Genomic DNA, 26,744 nt, shown 5'->3' with positions numbered 1-26,744 from the left:
TATAGCATCCTTCTTATGCATTTCATGCATGTGTTATTTTCAGACATATGGGGGTTATGTCCCCCCCTCCTCATCATTAATGATCTAGCCCAGTATTTACTTGGGCGGGACTTAACCAATTAACCAATACCTACCTATTATATGTCAGCTGACCTATCTATGAAGTTTTGACTGGTTAATTTGAATTTTTTTCTGTTTCCTGTCTTGTATTTAAGCAATTCTTTACAATGTTTTACTATGACCGTGATGAAGGCCACAAGCCGAAACGCGGTGGTCAATTATTAAAGTTGTTCTTCTTCCCTCAAGTGTTGCTGGAGTTCCTGCTTTTTTTATATACAAGTTATATGCCAGACAAAGGAGGAGGTGATCAGTGCAATATAAGGTGCAATGTGATGGGTGGTGGTGCACAGTGAGTGTCCAGGGTGCGAGGGGTCCTTGAGGATGACATTGCCAGCATATAAATGTCTCTGAGGGAGGTTAGTGTCGGGCCCAGGGCCGCTCTGCTGCCCTCACCACCCGCTGCAGTTTCCTCTTGTCCTCCACAGCAGCTGAACCACAGTGTGCAGCAGAAGGAGCTCCATGGTAGAAGTTCATTAGCAGTTTGTGATTAGCATTCTTGGACATACGTAGATCTTGTGGAGATACAGAAATTATTTTTACTGCAATAATATAACCTGCATTATTAACATTGCCTTAATAATATTACTTACAGGATTGATATTGTATCAAAGATGTTTGCCATCATATTAACCTTTTTCATTACAGGTGTAGCTATGATCATTTTATACACATTGCATATTTGTGCTCATTCAGAGTTGATGTTCAGTCTATTAAAGGTCTCAAGCTTTGTGAAGCGCTATGTCTTCACAATCCATTGTGTGGGTGACCTGGAACATAGAAGGCCGCGTACACGCTTGCAAACACATATAATCTAGAAACTTGCCAGGCCAAAGGTCTGGAATTCATTTAGCTTCTAACTGCATGTTAGTCTACTTGGTAACAGATGACAGGAGAGCAGTTAAGAAAGGGATCAGTCTTCAGGGACCATGTAGGCTTGAAATGTATTACCATGTATGGCAGGTGTTATCAAAAACTGAACTTTTGTATCTCTTTTTACACATTTAAGATGTACCATTGACTGTAATCGATGTATTTTAATCTGTAATTGACGCACGAGGGGGCGTAAAACCCTGATGCTATGAAATCATCATCTTGTGTATTCTTAGGGGGAGGCGTTTTGCTGATGTGATGCTGTATACTTCTTCTCCTGCGTGTGTTTTAATAAACTCATTGTCTGATTGCACTCTCCTGAGCCTCTGCTGGTGTGTTCTGTTGCTCAACATTTTTCGAACTCGAAACAATCTCAAATTAAAAACCAATGATTGATGCAAAACTCATTTGTTACTTTGGGTTTGCTAGTTTCAGTTTATTTAATATGAACTTTTAGTTATGTCATTTCTTCTTCAAGTAATGATTCAAGACAAAGAGAAGGTAATAAGGCAAAGACGTGGTATTGGCCACTAGTGAAGTGTGTGACTGTCAGGCTGCCAAACAAACCTCTTCTCCAGCACGTCACACTTGTGGAGCTTCCTGGAAACTGTGACTGTAACAAGAGCAGAGATCAGATGTGGAAAGGGCTCATTCAAGTTTAATTCAAATGTATCTGCACCTTTAACTTTATCTGCACCAAGTCTGATCTGTGTGATCATTCACATGATCTGAAAGCAACTTAAAATTCAAACATACATCTTGGGAAAGAAACACTGACTCCACATTCACAGGAGACTGAAGACACAAAAATAAAAGAAATGAATCAGCCAGTTGACCAGTGTGCTTATTTTAGGAACTGTTTAATATTAGATTTTTCATAAACTCTGAGACATTGTAAGTACATTTGTAAATACACCCTCTAGTGTAAAATTTGTGTTGATGAAGATGAAACAAGGGTTGACATTTCAGCAAACAATGATCCCAAACACAGCCAGCTGGTTTCAGAGAGAGAAACTAAAGCTGATAGAACGGCCATTGACCTGAATCCTCACAGTTTATAGAAGGGGCCCTGTTGATGTGGAGAAACATCTGAGCACATGTGATGTGCAAGTTAAGAGCATTTGAGCATCTCATGGTGGTTACCTCAGAGACTATCTGTCACTTTGTGTAGAGCCACGCCCACAGCGCACAGAATACATGTGTTCGACTAATTTGTCCACCAGGAGGCATCTTGATGCTGTCATCATACACAAAGGCTTTTGTACAAAGTGTTAAACAAACTGCAGCAAGTGTGTTCAAGACTTTTTCCCTGTCTTATTTCTCTTTATTACACATAATCTATGGAAACGTGTGGTTTGATTACTTTGCATGTGTGGATTTGATGGGTTGTTGCCACATCTGGTGAGATTTTCATGTCAACCGAACCTTCTGAAATATATTTCTTTAGAAAATTGGTGACATTCGTCCAATACCCGCTCTAGAAGAAGCCCTACAGTACAGAGATTCTAAAGACTGCGAGGTGGCATCAGCAGGTATTGAGGTAAGGACAGGAAGAAAGTGGAAGGCTGAGAAGGCAGTTGAGGTGGCGGAGTCACACCTAAGGCAGAAAACACTGGTGAGGGTCTTAGCAACAGGGGGAGCAGGCTTGGGGTACTTCCCAAAGGCCCAGGTCAGCAGGGCACAGGGAAAGGAGAGACACCAGCTACTCCAGGAAGAGGTCCGAGCAGGTGTGGAGGAGGGGCGAGTAAGTCGAGCTGTAGGCCTTAAGCGGCAGAGAGCATGGACAAGGTGGGAGAGCACCTTGCAGCGCAAGGTCACCTGGGCAAACATCATGCAGGCAGACTTCCACCGGATCCGATTCCTAGTGCAGGCAGTATACGATACTCTGCCAAGCCCAGCAAACCTCCATCTGTGGGGGAAGAGCGAGACACCTGTCTGTCCCCTGTGCTCTGGAAGAGGGACCCTAGAACACCTCCTTAGCAGCTGCCCAAGGGCCCTGGCCGATGGTCGGTATCGTTGGCGGCACGACCAGGTGCTCAGAGTAGTTGCTGAAAAGATTGCCTCAGCAATCAGCACCAGCAAGCATCATCATGCTCCGAGGAAGGCAATCTCTTTCATTAAGGCTGGAGAGAAACCCCAGGTGCGCCCGAATTTAACAACCGGCCTCTTCAACACAGCCTCTGATTGGCAGCTACAGGCTGACCTGGGTAAACAGCTACAGTTCCCTCAGAACATTGCAAAAACATCCCTCCGTTCAGACATGATAATTATTTCTGAGGCCTCAAAACAGCTGATCATGCTGGAACTCACAGTGTCCTGGGAAGAGCAGATCGAGGAGGCCAATGAAAGGAAACGAGGAAAGTACTAGGAACTAGTGCAGGAGTGCAGGGGAAGGGGCTGGAAGACTTTCTATGAGCCCATAGAAGTGGGTTGTAGGGGCTTTGCAGGACGATCACTATGCAAAGTCCTAGGCTGGCTGGGCGTGGCTGGGGCAGCCAAGAAGAGGGCCATCCAGGCTGTGAGTGAAGCGGCAGAGAAAGCCACAAGGTGGCTGTGGATCAAGAGGGCTGATCCGTGGGTAGCTACTGGTACGCAAGTCGGGGCCTGATCACCCCCAGCTGGGTCGCCTGGGCGAGGGTGTATGATGTTGTGAGACCCGAAACACCTGATGACCCCAGGATACATCACTGAAGATGCGTACCAGTGCATCCCGGAGATGTGTCTTTATAGTCTTTTATAGTTATAGGAAAGCTTGGCTGAGGTTGGAATCTGCCACACATGGAGTTGAAATGACAAAAGATGAGACTGAGAAAAAAATATGAGAAAACCGAAGCAAAAATCCTCCTTATATATGACTTTAATTATCCATAAAATCATCAACTACAACTATTGAACAGCGTATAAGTTAAAGTAAAAGCTTTAAAACCAAGTTAGTACAAACATCACTAATGTCACATAACTTTGTCTTGGGCAGTTAAAGGTGAGTCTGTCACGGTTCTTTGTGACCCAGCATTTTAACTTGTATTTTATATTGTGCTTCTAAGTCCTTGGTTGTGCTGTTTTGTGGGGAAACAGGAGGTGTATCACTCCTCCTGTTTCCCCACAGCGTTTACACTTCAACCTGCTGTTGGTGGCTTTTTTGCTGTGACATGTAAAAGTCACAGTGGTATAGTGTCTCTTTAAGACAACCCAAGTTGAGGGTTAATGTTGTCATCGGTATGCGCCACTGCCCTCTCTGTGAATGTGTGGACATGTGCTTGCACGCTAGTGCATGAGGAGGGACGGATTTTATGTTTTACCTCTCCAGACACCTTTCTTTTGCAACGTTATGGGTTGTACGAACACTGTGCTATGTTTGTAAACACTATGTTTGTTAAGCTGCAGCCGTTCAACCGGGCTTATATGGTTGCCGAAGAGAAGGTCGATCGTGGCTCAAGAGTTGGCAGTTCGTCTTGTAATCGGAAGGTTGCCGGTTCGAGCCCCGGCTCGGACAGTCTCGGTCGTTGTGTCCTTGGGCAAGACACTTCACCTGCTGGTGATGGCCAGAGGGGCCGATGGCGCGATATGGCAGCCTCGCTTCTGTCAGTCTGCCCCAGGGCAGCTGTGGCTACAACTGTAGCTGCCTCCACCAGTGTGTGAATGTGAGAGTGAATGAATAGTGGTATTGTAAAAGCGCTTTGAGCGTCTCGAAAAGCGCTATATAAATGCAATCCATTATCAGGTGCATTAAAGGACACACTGTGGAATTCCCAGTGTGAGTGTGTATTCTCTCTGTACCAAAGACGCCTCGTCCCAGTGGCCCCCAGGATTACAGGCCCGTGGCACTGACCTCCCACATCATGAAGACCCTGGAAAGGCTCATCCTGGACCAGCTGCGACCCATAGTAAGACCACATCTGGATCCCCTTCAGTTCACTTATCAGCCTCGTCTCGGAACTGAGGACGCCATCATCTACCTGCTCAATCGTGTCTACACCCATCTGGACCAGCCGGCGAGCACTGTGAGGGTCATGTTTTTTGACTTTTCCAGTGCTTTCAACACCATCAGGCCGACCCTCCTGGGTGATAAGTTAGCAGCGATGCAGGTGGATGCTTCTCTGGTGTCCTGGATTGTTGATTACCTGACAGGAAGACCACAATATGTACGTCTCCCACAGTGTGTGTCTGACAAGGTGATCAGCAACACAGGGGCACCACAGGGGACTGTCCTCTCCCCCTTCCTCTTCACCCTCTACACCACAGACTTCAGCCACTGCACAGAGACCTCCATCTTCAGAAGTTTTCTGATGACTCTGCGGTGGTTGGATGCATCAGCAGGGATGATGAGACAGAGTACCGGGCTGTGGTCGACTCCTTTGTCACGTGGTGTGAGCAGAATCATCTGCAGCTCAACATGGCAAAGACCAAGGAACTGATCGTGGACTTCAGGAAGACCAGGAAACACTTGACCCCTGTTTCAATCCAGGGGGTCAGTGTTGACATTGTGGAGGACTATAAATACCTTGGAGTACACATTGACAATAAACTGGACTGGGCTAAAAACACCACAGCACTTTACAGGAAGGGCCAGAGTCGTCTCTATTTTTTGAGGCGACTGAGGTCCTTCAACATCTGCCAGAAAATGCTGAGGATTTTCTATGAGTCTGTGGTGGCCAGTGCGATCCTCTATGCTGTTGCATGCTGGGGGAGCAGGCTGAGGGTCGCAGATGCCAACAGACTTAATAAACTGATCCGTAAGGCCAGCAATGTTGTGGGGATGGAGCTGGACTCCCTCAAGGTGGTGTCGGAGAGGCGGATGCTGTCCAAGATAAAGACAATGTTGGATAACACCTCCCACCCACTCCATGACATGTTGGTCAGTCACAGGAGCTCGTTCAGTGAGAGACTGAGATTACCCATGATGCACCACTGAACGACACAGGAAATCTTTCCTGCCTGTGGCCATCTCCCTGTACAACGCATCCACTTAACACACTGTTTGCTGCTACAACTACACATGTTTCTTTTCCAAATATTTATTTATAAGTGACTATGTATGTATGTATGTATATATATGTATATATTGTACTATTCTTAGTTAGCGTATTGTCTGTCTTGTCTTAATGTTGGTTTAAAATGGAGCACTGTAACAAAAAATAATTTCCCCCAGGGATCAATAAAGTATTCTGATTCTGATTCTGATTCTGATTTTGACTATCCTGCTAAGTGTTTTTGCCGCCTCCTCTCAACCACTAAACACAACCCGACATTACAGACACTTAGTAGTAGAACTGACACACAAAACAAAACAACAACTACACTAACTATATACTCTGCAACACACCCAGTGAGCTTGATTTGAAGTGGGTTTAATAAACACATTGCAATGTGGAGAGAGCATCCCAGTGAAACACCAGGACCATCTCTGTGGCCACCGCCCTTACATCTTATATACAGACACACAGACAAAGAACATCCACAAACTTTCACATGTTGCCCCTCTCAGGGGGGCTATACCTCCTCCCTCACAGAGAGAATTATGACCTTGTTTTATGCTTGGCCGTCACCTAAAGAGTTACATCCCTGATAAGCAGAAGGAGTCCCACTATCTGTTTAACGTCTCCCATTACAACGGCCTCACTGTGGTAACTTTCCACATGCATGTAAACTAGTGACAGGAGTGCTCTTACTATGGTACAGTGAGAAAGTGATATTACTATAACTAATGTGATATGATTAAATATGTGGTTAATACATGAGAAAAGAAATCTGCCACCTACATCCAGAGCAACATCACAGACACTCTGGACCCCTGCAGTGTGCCCACCGGTCCAACAGGTCCACATCAGACACCATCACTGCTGCCCTTCACTACTACCTCTCCCACCTGGAAAACAAAGACTCCTACATCAGGGTACTTTTGGTTGATTACAGCTCCGCTTTCAATTCTGTGATCCCACAAACTCACTCACAAGCTGGCAACACTCGGCCTGCACCCTCCACCCTCTGTGACTGGCTACAGGACTTTTTGACTGGCAGACAAACACTGGCGTCCCACAGGGTTGTGTCCTCAGCCCCATCCTCTACACCCTGGTCACCCATGACTGTGTCACCTCCAACAAAGACAACATCATTTTGAAGTTCACGGATGACACTGCAGTGATCGGTCGCATCACTGGAGAGGACGACGTGGCTTCTGGTGTCACGGTGTGAGGACAACAACCTCACCCTCAACACTGATAAGACAAAGGAGATGATAGTGGACACGAGGAAGAAGAAGAGGCCTCACCAGCCGCTGTTTACCCGGGAGCGTGAAGTGGAGAGGGTGAGCAGCAGTACCTGGGCGTCCACATCAGTGAGGACCTTACCTGATGTACTGCTGCTCATTCCTGTGCAATATCCCATCCCCACCGGCACATTCCTATTTAAGACTTTCTTTATTTAATCACTAGTGTGTACATATATTTATACATACTTATATATATATTTAGTCAGTTAACTAGAAATCTCTCTTTTTTTCTTTTACTACATCTTATTAATATTTTGCTCTTTACTATTTTTCTATTTATTTTATTTTTTTCTTCTACTGTACCATTCTGCTGAGTGACTGTCTTCTGCTCGTCAAATACATTTCATTGCGATGTTGACCCTGTGCTAACTTGCATATGACAAATAAAAACTGAAAACCTGGACACTGAACACCACATGGGATCGTGGCTTAAGAGTTGGGAGTTCGCCTTGTAATCGGAGGTTGCCGGTTCGAGCCCCGGCTCGGACAGTCTCGGTCGTTGTGTCCTTGGGCAAGACACTTCACCTACCACCTACTGGTGTTGGCCAGAAGGGCCGATGGCGCGATATGGCAGCCTCGCTTCTGTCAGTCTGCCCCAGGGCAGCTGTGGCTGTAACTGTAGCTGCCTCCACCAGTGTGTGAATGGGTGGATGACTGGGTGTGTAAAGCGCTTTGGGGTCCCTAGGGGACTAGTAAAAGTGCTATACAAATACAGGCCATTTACCACACAGCTGGTCAAGAAGGCTCAGCAGCTGCTGTATTTCCTGAGGAGGCTGAGGAAATTTGGTATGTTGGCCAAGATCCTCAGCAGGTTCTACAGCTGCACTGTGGAGAGCAGCCTGACAGCTGCATCACTGCACGGTACGGCAGCACTACTGCAAACCGCAAACGCCTGCAGAGAGTGATAACAGAGGAGAGACACACCTCTGCCCTCGAGACAGATGTCATTGGACATCTGGAGTCTGTGTGAACGGCACATGTTGCCACCTCCTGTACATGGATGACATCGAGCTGCATGCTAGGAGTGAATGAGTGATCAGCTCACTGATCCACTAAGATCAATAACAGCAATAACACTGGCCTGTCATTCGGACTGGAGACGTGTAGGAGGATGTAACACAAAGGGGGAAGGTGATCAGAACTGAGGGGATTGCACATTGCAGGCAGAGAATGTAGCTGTGATACTTGGAGTCCCACAGTCAGATGGGAACCATGAAGAGGCTGTTAGGAAAGCTGCAACCACCAAACACCTGCAGAGACGAGTCCTGAGGAGTCGGCTGAACGGGAAGAACAAGATCCAACCAATCAACACCTGCCGACTGTCAGATGCAATTTCAATTTTATTTATATAGCGCCAAATCACAACAAAAGGCGCCTCAAGATGCCCTGCTGGAACAATATAACTGTTTGAAGCCTCTGGCATCAATACAAGAAAGACGTGGAAGCTGAAGGCGACAGTGACCTCCGTGGTCATCGGAGCACTCGGGCGGAGTTCTCCATACCTGGGCAGGTGGCTCCAGCAGATCCCAGGAATGACATGAGAGATCAAGAGCACAGTCCTGGGAACAGCAGAGATACTGCACAGGACAAGCTCCTCTTCTGACCACGCTCGAAGAATAAAGACGCAGGATGAAGAATTAGGGTTTGTTTTTTTATTTTTTTAAATAATATGAGATGGAGAAATTTATAGATACTGTTCATTTCGTCATATGACTGGCACAACACCGGTTCATCCTTTGATTTAGGTCCCTTATTTCTGTTTGCTTGATTCGTAGGTCAGCGTTATGTGGCTTATCAAAGAAGGAGAAAAAAAGCAACTTCCTTTGAAAATGGTTCTGTACAAAAACTGGACTGAAGAGTGAAAAATGTTTGTACTCAAGACCACTTTAACTGTCCCGGCCTTGGATGTGACACAAAAACAAACATGAGGTGGTTCAAGAACTTTGCGCAGTGTGTGTATGTAGTCTTTGCCTGTACGTAGACCACTGCTGCATGGATGTCAAGTATCAGTGCTCTTTAAAAGCTGCTGCACTTTGCTCTGTCACAGGAGAGCTGACACAGGGGGAGCTGTACTCGGCCATAAAGAAGCAGAAGGAGCAGACAGAGGCCGACGGCTCCAGCACCACACACTTCAGTGGAGAGGTGCACTTCTATGAATTAGTAGAGGACACTAAAGATGGGATCTGGTTAGTTCAGGTAAAAGCACATTCTCTGTTAAACCTGTCAGTGGTGAATGATTAAGTGTCCAAAAAAAGAAAGAAGAAACTTACAAGCAGCAGCAGCAGCAGCAGCCGGGTGTTGCTACTCAAATGCGTTTGATGAATTAATCTTTAGAAAGTGTGACCACCTCTATTAAAGCAAACATACGAGTAGTTTGTCGGTCTGGAGCTTTCAGGGGTATTAATGTAAAGCAAAGGAGGAAATGCATTAGTAAAGAATTAACTGCTGCTGCCTATTAGAAAGGGTTTATTTATCTGTTTATATATAAGGAACCCCATTAGCTTCCACAGTAGTGCTTGCTAGTCTTCCAGGGGCCCGAGCCATCAAGTATAAGCTAATGAAACATTACACAATAAAGTAGATGCAAAAATATCCTCATAATTTAGCTCTTACATCCACAGTGAGGTTGTAAGCATGTAAATATCAATAACACTGAGGCACAACATTGGCCTCTTACAATGTTTACAATAATTAAAAACTGTGAATAGGCTTTTATGTTTTTAAACTAGCAGTAGCAGCCAGTGCTCTCATTGTGTGAGGCTGTTTATTCCACTTTAAAGATGCTCTGAATATAACAGAGTTTTTCAAAACTGACCTTTGGCTCGAGGAGTTACTGCACTGCAGTCGTGTAGCAGAAAGATGGACAATGACACCACGGGGGCGTTGGCTTGTAAAATTGAAACCGTATAGAAGGAATATCAGCCAAGTGTGGAAAGAATTAAGAGACTCGCAACAAGCTGATGAAAAACGATGTTCTCCTCAGATCAGAGAAACTCAGCACCGTCTTTTTCGCACCTGTAGAGCCTTTGTTTAATCTGCTTTTACACAGGAAGTGTCAGTTTTCTGCTCGTTGCTAAAATAGAGACTTGTCCCACCTGTGTCCTCGCTCCTTGGGCCGTATGTAGACAGTTCCTTACGAGCTCTTTTGTCTCTGTTACTTGAACAGTACACAATCTCCAGCGTGATTATTTTTACTTTTAATATTGTGTTCAAAGGATTTATTGAATGTTTGATACTGATACACCATCAAAAGGCACAGAAGATCAGTTCTGCTGCTGAATGAACGACACAGGGATTGTAATCATTCTCCAGGATTGTCATTGTGAAGCTAGAACACTGTGAGGGAAATAGGATGAGCTTCGTCCTGGCTTATACAAGAAGGTGTGAGGTGAGAGGAGGCACAGGTCATCCTCCACCTGGCCTTTAACAGACTGCAGAGGACCCAGCTGATCTTCAGTCATGTTTAACAGCTCACTGTTCCTGCGGTGTCTACCACCCTCTTCTGGCAGAAAAGATTTGCATGTGTTTTGCACAAAAGTGAAAGAATGTTGTGTAGATGTCCCTGTGTTTCCCTCTCTGCTGCAGTTCCTGTAGATACCAGTCTCATCGTTGTCGTCCAGGCCAAAGAGGATGCATATGTGCCCCGAACAGGAGTCCTGAGTCTGCAGGAGATCTGGCCAGGCTGTGAAGTCAGATATCTGAGAGGAGGACACATCAGTGCATACCTATTTAAACAGAATATATTCAGGTAAAGTTATAGTGTCGAAAATGATCCAAAAGGTGTTTTTTAAGTTTCTCATTTATGCCTAATTAAACTATACTCACACAAAAACATGCTAAATCTGAGAATACACACAATCCATATTTATCTGCTCTATTCTACAAGCTCTAGTTTTGAAACGTTGCTGTTTTATAGCAGAAAGTTGACATTAGTAACAATGCAATGAGCATTATGGACCAGAGCGTCCTTCATTATGAATATGAATTTAGACTAGATGTTGTGGAGCAGGGAAATTATTTTACTGCTATTGTTAAAGAATTATCATCATCACCATTGCATTAATAATATAATCTGTAGTTTATATTGCATTCAGAGGTTGAACAGTGTGTGTCTTTCAGAAAGACTAAGTTGCAGGCTGACAGGAAGTTGCAGAGAGTTTGCAGAAGTGAAAGCAGAAAGTTATTTTGAGCAGCAGGCTAAGACGATCATTGCTTTAACAATGTAACAGAGAGCTTTAAGAAGGCCTTAAGATGTTATGCATACAGTTATTATGTTAACCTTGTATTTCAGGTGCAGTTATAACTATTTTATACATAATGCATATCTGTGCTTATTTGAGTTGATGTTCAGGTTCATTAATGGTCTAAAGCTTCATCTAGTGAGAGTGTCTAGATGATCCATGCTGAGGGAAAACTAGAACATAGAAGGAATTGCAATACATGCTTACACAACAGTTCATTTTAATATCTTTTATATGTTCATATTCTTGTATTAAGCTTTTAGTAGGGGTTCTTGATTAAAACATTTATTTAGTAGATGACATATCCATAGTTTCACTTCGGTTATTACATATCTGAGGGTGGCTTCTGTCTCTCTGTCTGGTTAGGGGTCAGGAGCTAGTCGCGAGGTGAAACAGGGTGCAATTGTGGTTAGCACACAGACACACACACACTCAGTTAGAGAGAATCATTTATAGGTGAAAGTTTAATCATGTTTTGCTTGGGGTTGCAAAAAGAGCAGTTTGTAGCAGAACTGCTGCTGAGGTGCCAAGATGACAAGCGAGCATCCGGCAGTGACAGGAAGCACCTGTTATGAAGATAGAAGACAATTGTTCTTTTAAATTGTGTCAAAAGTCGTTGTGGTTTTGATATTGACGTATGTGTATATATCCTGTCTGTGACGCATGAAGGGGCGTCAGTAAATCAAACCCTGATGCTATAAAAATCTGTGTATGCTTTGATTAAGTCGAAGACCACTTGCTGTCTGCGTACAGAGTGTCTTCCCACACGTGTGTATTCATTAAAATCATTGTTTGACCAAGAGCTTCTGGACCATGGTTTGTACTCTCCTTCCTCAATTTTTGAACCTTAACAATGTCAATACCTGAATGATATCTCCACTGTACCAAATATGACGTCAAATTCAAAGAAAATCTAGAAATTGTTCACAGGAGCCAAAGTTGTTTGTAGAAGTGTCACAGCTGCACTTCCTGGTTCAGGCGTGGTACATATAGACAGATAACTGGCTGTGGACGGTTTAACATGTCTGAGAATGTTCGTTAAACTGTGGCTGTTGTCTGGTTAATCTGATGTTAGAGTTGGGCCACCCTCACAGTATTTCACACATTTCATCATTTTTACGTATATGATTTGTTTGTCATGGACAGCTTTGCTACGTTAACGTTACCTGTTTCATTTCCAGACAGGCCATATATGATGCCTTTGACAGATTCTGCGTGAAGTATCCCAACCTGCACTAGCCACTGGAGCCAGGCTGGACGTTTGCCTTCACCACTCTCAGTGTGGCAGCTGAGATCTTTCCTTGTGAGGCACGTGTGACATTTACAGGGTAGCCTCAGAGAAGGTGGAGCTGAGCACGCCTCTTCCTGTTTGTATAAGCGTGTGTGATCTAGGTGTGCGACAAACCTCGCCGTGCATAACTGAAACTGTAGCAGTTTAAAATGTTGTTATGTGCTGTGAAAGAAACATCCGGGTGTCTAGCTTCAGTTTGATAACTGCTGGTGATCATTGATAGCACTGTGTGCAGCTTTTATTGCTCCTGTATCACCAGGCTGCAGGTGTCCTGCTGTTTTCCACTTCTCTTCCTTATCTGACACAACCTTGGATGTGATACTCGAGCCCGAGCCATTCCATATGAAATCACAGAGCTTCCTCAGAACTGACCAGTTTATGTTGGACTGACTTTAGCATATTTGATGAAACCATGAAAGATTCTTACTGAAATTGTGACGGTTGTACAGGTCCCTGAAATTCTTAGGAGCTGGTTGAAATCTGGCTCTTTTTTATTTTGATGCTGACGCTTAAATGTTCGATGATCACATGAACTTTTCTGGGCTGAAAGAAACGTTGAGTACGAGATGTGGGATAAAACACCGGGGGGACGCCGCTCGATCGCTTCTCCCTGGAATGTTGTCCTGATGTCACATGAATCAAATTTAAAGGAGGCTGAAGTAAATGTTAAATCCCAACAAAGTTTGATGGTAATGAAAGTCGATGCTTTGTTCTGTGTCCACTGTGACTGGTGCACTTTGAGGTTAACTGGCTTCACTGTGTTTGCTGTGCTGCTCACATGTAAAGTGGAAACAAATAAATCTCCTTTCTGACAGTTTCAGCACATTTCTTCTTCTCTTAGCTGCTCCTGTCTGTATGTTTCAGCCTGTATTTTTGTAAGAACTATAACAGTGTGGACAGCAGGACCCTATGATTGTCTGTTATTAACAGTATTGAGTCTGAACTCTGTGGGAAGAACATTGTTATTCAATATTTAACCCCAGTGCGTGCATTATGATAGAAATGGACAATGAACAGGACGCTGGACGCTCCTTAGAGGCACAGGCTGACACTCGATGATGTCTCAGACAAATCTGTGCTATGGAAACAAAGATCGGCATCATTCACTTTCAAATCAGCACATTTTTGGAACATTTCCTCCGATTTCAATGTCTGAAAAAGGACTAAAAGTGGGTGGAGGGACCATTTTAAAAACATATATAAAAGTATTTAAAGCAGAAAATTCACATTGTTATGAATATAAACATTTTCTACCGTATAATTTTCCTACCATGTTGGAGCAGGAGGGTGGGTGACCCACCATCCTGTATTTGGACCTACTACATCAGAGCATCTGCGTTAAAATAGTGATGTCGCTCTATAATGAGTGACTTTGAGTTTAGTGAAAGAAATGTTCATTCTAATTGTAATTATGAACTATGTGCAGATATTCTTGATGCCATTACAACTGCTGAGCAGTACAGGCAATGTTTAAATCGCCACGCCTCACTGGAAGTGTTTTATTTGTGTTTTCTTTTAAGTGCTTCACATGTTAACTGTGTTGTGTTTCATACATGACTTCTGCTCTTTTGTTTCTTAGAGTTCTCGTTTCTACACTGTGAAGCCTGCATCAGCATTAAAGGATTTCTTCAGCCTGCTCGAGCTGCAGGTTCTTGCTTGGCAATAATAATCTTATGGTCGCCCGCTCGCTGTGTGTGCAGTTTCTTTCTCACAGCTCATCACTGGAGTGAATACTCACTCACTACTTAAGTGCATGGACGGCTGTTTATGTGTATCATAGCTTTCAGTTATAAACCACAGACTCGTTTATAATGAAGCAGCTTCTCTGGTTGAATCCTGTCATCCTCCTGAGGTATCAGATTTCTCCAGAGAGCCGCTGTCTTACAGCCTCCGACTACCTACGTGGTCTCCGTTAGGGGGGGCAGAAGAGGCCCCAGCCCTCCATGCACCAACAATCTGCAACAGCTGATCCCGGGAAAAACAGACGTTCCCAGCATAGAGACAGAATCTGTCCACTGTGATCTTAGTGTGTGCAGTAATGCATATTGTGGGATAGATGTGATACCAAGTAAATGTATGGCCAGTATTGCTGATACCAATGCTGATACTATAAAAACAGCTTATGCAGGGGAGAGCAGTGTATCATAACTTATGACATGAATCATAAGTTTGCAACTTCTGCAGACGTTTTTAATGAATCACTGTGATTCTGCAACACTGAGTTAATAAACACACCTGTGAGCTTTTCATTTTAAACTTTTTGTAGACCTGAAAGGTCCGTGTGCCTGTCTGCAGAGCACAGTGTATGAAATGTGCCTGAGACCTGAAAATATTGCCTTAACTGTTCACCAAAGCCTGCTGTATGTGACAGTGAAAGAATGATATCGATGCTCCAAATAGATTTAGACTTACAAACCGTTGTTTGAGGGCAAGTCAAGGCAGTTCAACTCTACTCAGTTATGGTGCATTATAAGCCATATATCTTTAATAATTTATATTTTAATTATGAACTATCAACACTTGAAGATTCCCCCATCTCCTCTGAACAGAACGGTCTAAGAATGACCGCTCCAGCCCCTACGGTTAGGAAATTATGGCCAGTCGTTTGACAGGAATCCATAAAACCAGGAAGATTCAAATTGAATATTCAGAGTGGTTGACTGACATCCTGTGTGTCTCTGTGCATTTGTGTTTCCATATGTGCTCATATTTCTAATTGTGTGTATCTGCTGGCTGTTCTTTCGTGCGTTTTTAACATTTCTGCCAGTTTTTCACAGTTGAACAACAAGTAGTTTTGAGTGAACGTCACCTTATTCAGCTTTTTTCAGCTGCTCATTTTCCAATATTTCTGCTTAAGTTGTTACTTTTCTGCTGAATTGTCGTGTTTCTGCTCTGTTTTAGTTATTATGTTTCTCTTAAGTCACAATATTTTTCAATATTCAAAATGAGCAGATCCAGTTTCACTGGCATAGATACACACAGGCCACACGCTTAATAAGATAAGATAAGATAAGATAAGATAAGATAAGATAAGATAAGATAAGATAAGATAAGATAAGATAAGATAAGATAAGATAAGATAAGATAAGATAAGATAAGATAGAACTTTATTAATCCCTCGGGTGGGTTCCTCTGGGAAATTCGACTTCCAAAAAAAGCACAGCAACGACCGAAGTTACAGTTACAGAACTGTTATATATATATACACACACACACACACACACACACACACACACACACACACACACACACATATATATAATACAGAGACAAATATAAATAAAATATACAAAGGGGATAAATAGAATAAATAGGAATAAAAAATAAAAATACAAGTGAATTGCACATTTCAAGTATTGAGTCTATTGCACTGTTGACTATTTACAAAAAGTATTGCACAAAAGGTATTGTACAGTGAGGTGAAGAGGCACTACAGCTTAGTTGTTCCCCCCTCCTTTGTCCTCCTGTTTCCCCTCCCTCTCCCCTCCAGAGAGGAGTTAAACAGTCTGATGGCGTGTGGGACAAAGGAGTTTTTAAGTCTGTTAGTTCTTGTCTTTGGGAGAAGCAACCTGTCACTGAACAGACTCTTCTGGTTGTTAATGGCCGTGTGCAGAGGATGCCCAGCATTGTCCATAATGTCCAGCAGTTTCTTTAATGTCCTTTTCTCTGCCACTGTCACCAGAGTGTCCAGCTTCATGCCGACCACAGAGCTAGCCCTCCTGATCAGTTTCTCCAGCCTGGATGAGTCTGTAACCCAACTTGTGAATTATTATTAAGAATGACCGAACTCCCACTAGCCAGTATCAGAAGATCTAGGATCGGCAGGAGCCCAAGGTATAAACACCAATAAGAAGAGACCACACCACAATATACTGTTCACAAATTTGTTATATTTGACACACAGCAGCTGCAACAATGTAATGAAAAAACAATAAAATAAAATACAAAATATTTCCCCCAAAATAACAAACTAAATAAAAGTGCGCGCATACAGCTTTCTCTGAGTCAATTATATGAGTGGATAATGTCTGATAACTGATGGATCGTTGGGGCCCGTTCAGTTTGTTTAATGTTTGTCCTACCACACTCCGATGAAGGAAGAAAGTTCGTAGTCCTGCAGGTATCTGAAGCTTCAATGGGAACGAAACTTTGGCTTCAATAAAACCTTGGCAAATCCTTTTCAATTTCGGGTTGGCTCGCCATCCAGTTAACTGGAACTGTGGAATCACTGCTCCTCGATGGGGCTTGCTTCAGACTGGGTCCGTCTGTCGAGTCATCCTTTTACCAGATAACAAAAAAACCTGACCTATAAACAGGTCACAGGTCCATATAGTCACATTCACCGTTGTGAAACAGCCACACTTACTTAAAACATTCAAAAATGAACAATAAGTATTAGTGTAACTCTATATCTTAATTCAGCTAGCTCTGTTGTACAACAAAATTATATCACTGCAGCATCATATCCTCTTAGATGAGCTATAATTTTATCAACCTGACGGCTGACAATGTTCTCAAAAAAAACACAGCTTCTATAGTTAACACTGTAGCTGCAGTCAGCAACTCACAGTAGCTCACCAGACTTGTGCATTATAACCAACTCAAAGAACACAACTGAAAATCTGAGAATCGGCGTACAATTGGATTAACTTGTTAAACATAAAACTGATTAGCACCATTTCTTTTGTTTTTTTTCTTAAACGTAATATGATTGCAGTCACTAGCCATTTCACACACAGAACACAGTCAAATTCTGCTAGCGTGAGCGCTAGCAGTTAGCTTAGCGGCTAGCGGACTCGCCGTCCCGTTAAGTCTGCCCTTTTTATCCTTAACAAATTAGGTTTTCCCCACTTTTCGTACTCACCGTTGACAGGGTGAAACTCTGAACAACCAAAAACAACTGCAGCAGACTTGCTTTTAACTCCTAGCGATTCGACTTCGGGAACATTAGTTTCTCTGGCACATGGCATTATATGAACAGGAACGAAATGGCAACACAGGAAATCATGTGATCAAGGTCAACAGCAAGGGTCACTGGGAGCTCATTGCTGATTGGCCAAGTTAAATGACAACAGATAATCTTATTGGTCCACATCTTCCTTTAAACATAAAAGAAAAAAGAAATGACTAAATTCTTTACATTATACATGAAAAAAAACTACTTTCCACTGCTCTTTTTTTCTAGCTGGGCTACAACCTCCCCCACTGAACTCATGCACGCCCCGTTGCATGGCAATGGTTGGGTAATTACTGTCTGATGGGTCTGGACAGGGCAATCTAATGGGTGATAACCCTCATCCAAAATGTCTGTAAAAGCCGTGGTTAAACCCTGGAACAGAGATTGCACCACCGCTATAAGTGGATGCCCAAGTTTCACATACTGAAGGCGTTTAGGCGGTTCTCGCTCCCTATTTGATCGTCTAGCAGAACCAGGTTGGTCTTGGCTTCCAATCAGTGTCTGGTCTACTGAGAGCTCCTCAGGAGATTCATCTGTTGGTGACTCATTTGACAATCCCATTTCAGTTCGACCTGCCGCCTCAACATCCGTAGACAGGTTTGGAGCAAGAGAAGATAACCCGGGATTCAAGTCATGACAATCACTTCCAGGTGCAATCCTTTCGGTCTCCATCTCTGCTGGTGGATTTTGGTCATCGCTCACGATTTCTGTGTCATGACAGTGACTCTCAGACACTGGAAGAGTTGCTGAATCTGGACTGTCAACAGGTAAGTTACATAACTGGTCAGTCTGTGGATTGCAGCTTGGATATCGAGCAGTAGAACCTTTAACTGAGGGACAAAATTCTGGAAGTTGTGCATCTTCCCCAGAAGACACTGATAAATAAGGGTGCGTTTCTTGATGAATGGTGACCGTAGGTATCTCAGAACTGGGGGCGTCTCTGAACCAGTAATTGGGGAAAATCTCATCCTCAGCCTCTGAGAATTGATCGGAGTCTGCAACTGGACTGAGACGTGTTGCTGGCCTGCGTCTTTGTGTCTGCCCTACAGGCTTGTCACTACTCTCGTTGGGGAGATAGCCACAAGGGAGTAATAGGTCCCTATGCAATGTCCGCAGTGGACCATCTTTCTTCTCAGGTCTCACAGTATACACTGGAAGGGATCCTGCTCTGCTTACGACTATGTAGATGGCTGCCTCCCACTTGTCTGCAATCTTGTTTTTTCCACGAATGCGGACATTTCTGACTAATACTCTGTCCCCTACCTCCAGATCTGAAATAGTCACACGCCTGTCAAATCTGGATTTATTCTTTTCTGCTATCTTGGCAGCATTTCCAGTAGCTACCTTGTAACTCTCTTGTAAGTGGGATTTCAGATTTTGCACGTACTGTGAGTGTGAAATCTGTTGCTCCTCTTTCACCGGCAGCCCAAAAGCCAAATCCACCGGCAGGCGAGGCTGGCGACCGAACATAAGCTCGTACGGTGCAAATCCAGTCACCTCATTCCTGGTGCAATTATAAGCATGAACAAGGGGCTTCACAAAATCACGCCAGTGAGACTTGTCTTTGTTTTGAAGAGTGCCTAGCATGTCCAGCAATGTGCGATTGAACCGCTCCACTGGATTTCCTCTGGGATGGTAGGGAGTAGTTCTAACCTTCTGTATGCCAGCCATCTGACAGAGCTCTTTTATTGTGCGAGACTCAAAATCAGGTCCCTGATCACTGTGCAACTTTTCTGGGAACCCGTAATGCACAATAAAATTGTCCCATAGGCACTTAGCTACTGTGCGAGCCTTTTGATTGCATGTTGGTATAGCAATTGCATACTTAGTAAAGTGATCAGTGATCACAAGGATGTCTTTAGCTCCACTTTTGTCTGGTTCGAGAGAGAGGAAGTCCATACAAACCAGTTCCAGTGGCCTTGTGGTACTGATGTTGACTAACGGTGCAGCTCTGTCAGGCAACGCCTTTCTGCGCACACATCTACCACAGGTCTTTATTTTCCTCTCTACATCCAAGGCCATTCTGGGCCAATAGAATCTGGCCCTAACGAGATCTAATGTGCGCTCAATGCCCATATGACCTATATGGTCATGCAGACTGCTCAAAACAGTCTCTCTGAGCTCTGGGGGCAGTACTAGCTGGTGAGATACCCGAGACCCGAGCTGGCGTCTCCGGTATAAGATGCCATTTATAAGCTGAAACCGACCAACCTCTCGAAGTAGGAGTGGAAGATCTGGAAGTTCACCCCTTAAAGTAGGCGGTGGGCTTACCCCATGCTCAAGTTGGGATATGACATGCCTTAGACATTGGTCAGCTCTCTGTTTATCCATCAACTCAGCCTCAGTCAGTTGAGGAATAACAGGCAATCCTCCAAACTCATCTTCTTGTCCATAGCAGTCAGGCACAGCATCAGAGGACATAGCAAGAGTTTCAACAAGAGTAACACAGCCATCCAAACTCGGATTAACAGAGCTGGCGCTATACACTGACTGTCTTTCACAAATGGCTTTCACAACCGCTTGGTTGGCTTCCTCGAGATTTTCAAGATCAGCGAGATGACCCTGAGTGAACTGGAAAATGCGCTCCCTCTCTTTCTGGGATTTCAGATCATCCACAAGAGCTCCGTGGGGTCTACGGGATAACCCATCCGCATCCCAGTTTTGCTTCCCAGGACGATACAGCAGCTTGAATGTGAACGTAGACAAAGCTGCGAGCCATCTGTAGCTCGTTGCATCAAGTTTTGCAGTCGTCAATATGTACGTCAAGGGATTGCTATCAGTGACAACAGTAAAGTGATTCCCATATAGGTAGTCACTAAACTTTTCTGTTACTGACCACTTAAGCGCCAAAAACTCTAATCTGTGCGCTGGGTATCGAGACTCGCTATGCGACAGCCCTCTGCTTGCATAGGCTATGACACGTAACTGCCCTTCCTGCTCCTGGTACAAGACAGCACCAAGGCCTGTAGTGCTAGCATCAGTGTGGAGCACATAAGGCTTTTGAGGGTCAGCGAACCCTAGGACAGGGGCAGTTGTCAGCTTTTCAATAACTGACTCAAATGCCTGCTGGCAAGCTGATGTCCAACGGTTCCCAAACGGCTCTTTGGGATGGTGATAATGCTCTTGGCTGTCTCTTGATCTACCCCTTTTGGTTGATTGAGGATAGCCCTGAGTCAGATCATTGAGGGGCTTCACAATGCTGGAATAGTCTTTTACGAACCTTCGATAATAGCCAGCGAACCCAAGAAAAGATCGCAATTCCCTGAGGGTCTGAGGAACTGGCCAAGTACGAAGGGCAGAGATTTTCTCTGGATCTGTCTCAACTCCATTTCTGGACACTATGTGTCCCAGGTACCGCACTGAGGTCTGGAAAAACACACACTTTTCAGGTGATAACTTTAATCCAAACTCTCTCAACCGAGTGAGCACCTCCAACAACCTTGTTTCATGTTCTTCCAGGGTCTTTGAGAACACTATCAAGTCGTCGAGGAAAACTAGCACCTCTTTCAAATGCATATCCCCCATGCACTTCTCCATTAATCTTTGGAATGTGCTTGGCGCATTTGTCAGGCCTTGCGGCATGCGGTTAAATTCCCAGAAGCCCAAAGGGCAGACAAAGGCCGTCTTGGGTTTATCCACTTCATCTACCTCGATTTGATAATATCCAGACTTTAGGTCAAGCACAGAAAACCACTGGGAACCAGAGAGAGCCGCGAAGGTGTCTTCAAGCTTAGGAAGCGTGTAAGCATCCTTTATTGTCTGAAGGTTGAGTTTTCTGTAGTCTATGCACAACCGGACCTGGCCATTCTTTTTACGGACTACCACAATGGGCGAAGAGAAGGGAGACTCGGACTCTCTGATTACACCTGTATCAAGAAGCTCTTGAATGTGCCTACGGACAGCCTCAATGTCTTGAGGGTGTAGCGGACGAGCACGGTGTTTGAAAGGAGCCTCGTCTGAGAGCTTGATGTGGTGAGTCACCTTGTCGGTTCTTCCAAAGTCCAAGTCATGTTGCGCAAATACATCTGGCATGTTGTTAAGGAGTCGTGTGATACGACCCTTCCACTCGGGAGGGATTGGGGACTCTCCAAAGTTGAAGTTACAATTGGCCTCTTGAGTGAGATCTGCCTTTTGCAAGTTAACCACACTCTGCTCCTTTGACAAAATACATTGGTAAGCGCTAATGTCAGCAATTTGACATTTAGCAGGAATGACAATGTCATGTTCAGATTGGTTGGTAATCACAACTGGAAGCCTAAAGGGTCGTTGTTTGGACAGGTCAACCAGACAAGTGTTCACTAGCAGACCACCAGGTAGAGAGGAACTGGAAGGCTGCTCAACAACAACTGATTGTTCATGCTGAAGACCGCTGGCAGTAGAGACACCCTCCAAAACCACTGTGGCCCCTGCTGGGACAACCTGAGAGATTCTGCCCTTCAGTTTTACAACACCATGGTGACTGACGTTAGACTGATTGTGTCTGAGTTCAAGCACCTTAATGACCGCTTTGTAGCCGTGAGGAAATGTCTTGGGATCTCCTGGATTAGCTTTGCAATAAATGTCATACAACACATCAAGTGTATTTGTCCCTATGAGTAAGTAGGACCCTGAGGTAGCTCGAACGTCAGGAACTATGAGAGCTAATGTGGGCACCTCAATAGACATACCAAGAAATTCTTTTGGAAAAGTGACAGTAGTTTCAATGTAGCCCAAATAAGTTACAGCCTGTCCATTCGCCCCTTCAACCTCCAAGAGGTCATAGAGAGGCTTGATGTCCTGCACTGACATGTGTTGTTCATAAAAGGATTGGGGGATAGTAGTCACTTGCGAGCCGGTATCTAGCAGACAACTAAATGTTTTACCTTCAATTATCACTTCAGCAGTGCTCCTGGTACCAATCAGACCCTTTGGAAGCCTGAAGGATTGCTTTTCACTACTGGAGTGCTCTAGATCCACACACTTGCCTGCTTTGCTGACAATCTTTACGTCTGTGGGACGCTGCGCATGTTCTTCAGCCTCTGTCTGTCCCACAACAGAGACTGGATCTAGTTTAAAGGTGAACTGGAGTCGCTGGGACAACTTTGACTTTCCCACGCGTGCTGCCTCCTCTCCAACTGCTTCTTCTTTTCAATAACTAGTGCAGAATTTGCAGGGTTTGTACAAGAAGTGGCAATATGCCCATCTTCCCCACAGTGAAAACAATACCAAGGCCTGGGCCTGCCTGTCTGTTTTACTCCGGCTAATCGATGCACTTCTTGATGTGTGTTGTCCATTTTCGATTTACAGGTTGTCTTTTTAACCGGTTTCTTGTTGGCACGCTCACTTAGCTTTTCCTGTGATGCAAATGAGGCTAGCTGACTCTGCAAGCTAGCTATCTGCTTTTGAAGTTCCTCAATAGCTTTCGGACCACACTGTGGGCTTTCTCTTACGCCTGCACAAACACAGGAACTCTGAGCATGGACAGATACTCGTTTTGATGAACCAATGTGCTTTTTCATCCTATCAACCTTTGCAGCTTGTCTATCTTCTTCGGTACGCAACATTAGCAAGAGCTCTGAAAATGACGGTGGACAGTTTTTCTTGTGTTCAAGTTGCAGACTGGAGAGCAATCCACTATCCCAACACCCCCTACAAAACTGCTTGAGGAGATGTTTGTCTACATCATCAGGTGGAATACCCCCCCTTTTTACTGCTAAATTTAGTGCTAGCTGTAAACGATGGAGGAAAGCTGATGGTTTCTCGCCTGGGTCCTGAAGGGTATTCATGAACTGAGCAAAAAGCTCCTCACCATCCTCTACAGCGCCGAAGGCTGAATCGAGCAACTGCAGATAGGCTACTGGGGGTGCGCTGGGACTCAAGCACTTCACCACATCAACTGCAGGTGGAAGCAAATTCTCTAAAATCTTCCTGGACACCTGCAGATGGGTCATACTGGGGTCACTTAAAAGCAGCTCAATGTGTGAGCGCCAAGTCTCATAGTCTGTCTCATTGTTAGGCCTGGGAGTTTTCCCTGAGAAGGAACGGATGCGCATTGAAGAATGGATCTGTGATCCAATGTCATCCTTCCTTAAAATATGCTCAACAACGACCTTCTGAACTTCAGGGGGATTTACATCACTAATCACTATTGAAGGCTTCTGTACACGCAAGGGTGGAACTGGAGTTGAGACACCTTGGTCACTGCTTACCCTTGAGGGACCTGAAAGCAACTGGGGCTGTGGTATTGGTGTCTCATCAACAATGCTATCATGTAAGACAGAAGGTGCCTCATCTGTATTCTCAGTTGTCTCACAGATTTGTGATATCATCTCTTTCAATACTTCCTCATAGGTTTTGCCACTGAGCTTAGCCAAGCCCTTTAATTCAGCCAAGTATGACTTCGTGACACCTTCACCCACCTTAGCAGTGTAAACGCTTGCCAAGGCCCTCACACAGTAAGAGACATTTGGTTCACCCTCTGCAACATACTTGTATGGCATAAGAGGCTCTAAAGCTTCTACAGCTGAGCCACTTGAGTACTCAACAATCAGGTTTTGATGAAACTCTGAGGTAGCATCATCCACTGGCAAAAGGGTTTTAACACCACCATACTTTTTCAAAAACTCTAAAACTTCTTCATCTTTCTCTGATTTCGTGATCCCACTCACAATAACTGCATTGGGGATTTTTACACCTGAGCGCTGGACAAAATCCATGTCAGACACAATTTCTCATTACTGATGTTTAAAAATTCTTAGGCTCCTGGCTGGCTCGCCACTTATGTAACCCAACTTGTGAATTATTATTAAGAATGACCGAACTCCCACTAGCCAGTATCAGAAGATCTAGGATCGGCAGGAGCCCAAGGTATAAACACCAATAAGAAGAGACCACACCACAATATACTGTTCACAAATTTGTTATATTTGACACACAGCAGCTGCAACAATGTAATGAAAAAACAATAAAATAAAATACAAAATATTTCCCCCAAAATAACAAACTAAATAAAAGTGCGCGCATACAGCTTTCTCTGAGTCAATTATATGAGTGGATAATGTCTGATAACTGATGGATCGTTGGGGCCCGTTCAGTTTGTTTAATGTTTGTCCTACCACACTCCGATGAAGGAAGAAAGTTCGTAGTCCTGCAGGTATCTGAAGCTTCAATGGGAACGAAACTTTGGCTTCAATAAAACCTTGGCAAATCCTTTTCAATTTCGGGTTGGCTCGCCATCCAGTTAACTGGAACTGTGGAATCACTGCTCCTCGATGGGGCTTGCTTCAGACTGGGTCCGTCTGTCGAGTCATCCTTTTACCAGATAACAAAAAAACCTGACCTATAAACAGGTCACAGGTCCATATAGTCACATTCACCGTTGTGAAACAGCCACACTTACTTAAAACATTCAAAAATGAACAATAAGTATTAGTGTAACTCTATATCTTAATTCAGCTAGCTCTGTTGTACAACAAAATTATATCACTGCAGCATCATATCCTCTTAGATGAGCTATAATTTTATCAACCTGACGGCTGACAATGTTCTCAAAAAACACACAGCTTCTATAGTTAACACTGTAGCTGCAGTCAGCAACTCACAGTAGCTCACCAGACTTGTGCATTATAACCAACTCAAAGAACACAACTGAAAATCTGAGAATCGGCGTACAATTGGATTAACTTGTTAAACATAAAACTGATTAGCACCATTTCTTTTGTTTTTTTTCTTAAACGTAATATGATTGCAGTCACTAGCCATTTCACACACAGAACACAGTCAAATTCTGCTAGCGTGAGCGCTAGCAGTTAGCTTAGCGGCTAGCGGACTCGCCGTCCCGTTAAGTCTGCCCTTTTTATCCTTAACAAATTAGGTTTTCCCCACTTTTCGTACTCACCGTTGACAGGGTGAAACTCTGAACAACCAAAAACAACTGCAGCAGACTTGCTTTTAACTCCTAGCGATTCGACTTCGGGAACATTAGTTTCTCTGGCACATGGCATTATATGAACAGGAACGAAATGGCAACACAGGAAATCATGTGATCAAGGTCAACAGCAAGCGTCACTGGGAGCTCATTGCTGATTGGCCAAGTTAAATGACAACAGATAATCTTATTGGTCCACATCTTCCTTTAAACATAAAAGAAAAAAGAAATGACTAAATTCTTTACATTATACATGAAAAAAAAACTACTTTCCACTGCTCTTTTTTTCTAGCTGGGCTACAAGTCCCTCTTTGCTGTGCTGCTCCCCCAGCACACCACAGCATAGAAAAGTACTCCAGCAACCACCGACTGGTAAAACATCCTCAGGAGCTTCCTGCAGATGTTAAAAGACCTCAGCCTCCTGAGGAAGTACAGTCGGCTTTGGGCTTTTTTATACAGGTGCTCTGTGTTGCATGACCAGTCCAGTTTATTGTCCACCCACAGCCCGAGGTACTTGTACTTGTTGACCACCTCCACCTCCTCCCCCTCTATCTGAACCGGCAGTGGACCTTCTCTGGACCTCCCGAAGTCCACAACCAGTTCCTTAGTCTTTGAGGTGTTGAGTTGCAGGTGGTTTGTGTGACTCCATGCGACAAAGTTCCTCACCAGACTTCTGTACTCCTCTTCCTGATCATCCCAGATACACCCCATGATGGCCGTGTCATCTGCAAACTTCTGAATATGGCATAATTCAGAGTTGTAGCAGAAGTCAGAGGTGTACAGGGTGAAGAGAAGAGGGGACAGCACAGTTCCCTGTGGTGCTCCTGTGCTGCTGACCACAGTGTCAGACGTGATGTCCTTCAGCCTGACGTACTGTGGTCTGTCGGTGAGGTAGTCGGAGATCCAAGCCACCAGGCAGGGGTCCACCTCCATCCTGTTCAGTTTTTCTTGAAGCATACAGGGCCGGATGGTATTAAAGGCACTGGAAAAGTCAAGAAACAGGATCCTGACCGTGCCTTTTCCCTCATCCAGGTGTGAGTGGGCTCTGTGTAGGAGGTACAGGATGGCATCCTCCACTCCGACACCCGCCT

At 44.3% G+C, this 26,744-nt stretch overlaps 1 long non-coding RNA gene and 1 pseudogene across 1 annotated transcript; one reads left to right on the top strand and one right to left on the bottom strand.

Moving 5' to 3' along the window:
- Positions 1-461: 461 nt before the first annotated feature.
- On the top strand, positions 462-3,635 carry LOC145428490 (uncharacterized; annotated as a pseudogene).
- A 20,994-nt stretch (positions 3,636-24,629) lies between these two features.
- On the bottom strand, positions 24,630-25,769 carry LOC145428404 (uncharacterized). Its single transcript, XR_013908698.1, has 2 exons — positions 25,624-25,769; positions 24,630-25,065 (listed from the first exon to the last, which is right to left on the bottom strand). It is a non-coding gene; the product is annotated as an uncharacterized LOC145428404 (long non-coding RNA).
- Positions 25,770-26,744: the final 975 nt, after the last annotated feature.

The sequence above is a fragment of the Astatotilapia calliptera genome, chromosome 4, assembly GCF_964374335.1.
Source record: "Astatotilapia calliptera chromosome 4, fAstCal68.1, whole genome shotgun sequence".
Classification (NCBI taxonomy): Eukaryota; Metazoa; Chordata; class Actinopteri; order Cichliformes; family Cichlidae; genus Astatotilapia; species Astatotilapia calliptera.
The sequence above is the reverse complement of the archived record's forward strand: the minus strand, read 5'-3'. Positions and strand labels throughout refer to the sequence as shown.